We start from the raw sequence: 1,819 nt of genomic DNA, 5'->3' as shown, positions 1-1,819 counted from the left end.
TCGAATACTATATCAGATATTTATAATCAATCTTCTCTCTCTTTTACGAAAGTTGAAAAAATTATATTTATGCATATTGAAGAGTTTGATATATCTTTATTGTTATTTAATTTTAGATACTTAAAGTGTCTATATCTATTTAAATAGTATAACTGTAGTTACATAATTTTCTAATAACATCTTAACATTTCATCGTTGTTTTCATCGCGATAGTTTTCGCGTCTATTATTCTTTTATTCCAAATCGTTCCAAGTGGAGTCGTATCTATGATCTGAGGTCTTTTTCTTCAGAAACTTGCTGCACTACTTCCACTACTTCCATCAGCTCCAGCTATGCTAGCTATTGTTGTTGTTGTCCTACGACGCCGATGTCGCCGATTGCCAAGCAGTCCGCCAAGCAGTCCGCCACGCCGTCCGGGACGAGCAATATCCAACAAAAAGGATTGTTCCTTTGCACAGAACAGAACGTTATTGTTCAAATTATCATTTTTCGAAAATTCATTGATAAACGATCATATCTGTGTTAATAAAAACTTACCATGGATTCCCCGTGGACCATGGCGCACACCAGGATCGTCAAGATCAAGAGTACCACTGTTATTCTCATATTGCAATATACGCAATATATCTTACGCTGCGTGAACTGTGAATGTTTGAACTGTGCTTTGCAGTAGCGACATTTATACTACGCCGTTGAATAACGATCTATTTGCTAAGCTTTGACAATGGATAATAGTATGCACATGTTTTGCCACTTGCGTAGTATTGTCATATTCAATGTCTAACGAGAAGAATTAATAATTTCACAAAGCATCAATGAATTTTGCATTCTCTCGACATGTGTCTCTGATATGAAATTGACACGTGCATGCGGAAACAACAAGCACACCAGACAAGCATATTCAAATTCAAATGAATTCCAGCAGGAAAAAAAACATAATATTTGATTCTAAAAAGAGCGAAAAAGCACAATCACTTGTTAGGTATTGAAAGTTTCTGTTTTTCTTTAGATATTTAAAAAATAAGGTCTCTAAATTGTTATCGGCATATCCATTGAAAAACACGGCTGAAATGTTGTAAATAAATTAAATAAAACACTGAATTTATGTATATACATATACGTAAAAAGATTACTCTTAATTACTATATGTGTGAAAGTTCTTTATTCCGTAAAAACGAACGTTAATAATTATTAATTTTAAGTGCCAGTCTTGCAAAGAAAACTGCCAGAACGAAATGAGAATCTAGAAATATTATATATTTCAAGAAATTGCATTTCGATTTATTTTTCCAAATTAGAATAACTGAACTTTTTGATTGATTCTCAATTTGTCAACCTTATTTTATATAATTATGTTTGTTACTTAAGTTCGATTGCATCGGTGGAGAGGATGAAGCATCTGGCACGTGTAAGCCAGATGCGTGTACATGAGGAATTCCGATGCGATGGCAATTGTATATATCCTTCGTTGAAGTGCGACGGCACCGACGATTGCCACGACAGCAGCGACGAGTCGAATTGCTCAGATACGAAATCAAATTATTTGGTTAATTGCACCGCGGATGAATATCATTGTCCCGATACTAATTTATGTTTCCCGAAGAAAGCAAGGTGAGTTAAATCGTTTTAAAATATAATGGTAATCAGTGAATAATACGCCCGCACACGTCGATAAACGTTATCTTAAACGAACTCGCTTTACGTAAAGAGTTTTTTTAATTGCAGAATTTACTGCGCAAGCAGATAGGCGTTTAGAAGAAGTGAATTAGTCCAGGCAAATTAGACTTTTTGGAAGAAAAAATTTATATAGTTTTGATTT

The sequence above is a fragment of the Wasmannia auropunctata genome, unplaced genomic scaffold, assembly GCF_000956235.1.
Source record: "Wasmannia auropunctata unplaced genomic scaffold, wasmannia.A_1.0 LD336055.1, whole genome shotgun sequence".
In the NCBI taxonomy this organism is placed as follows: domain Eukaryota; kingdom Metazoa; phylum Arthropoda; class Insecta; order Hymenoptera; family Formicidae; genus Wasmannia; species Wasmannia auropunctata.
This window is presented reverse-complemented; position numbering follows the sequence as displayed.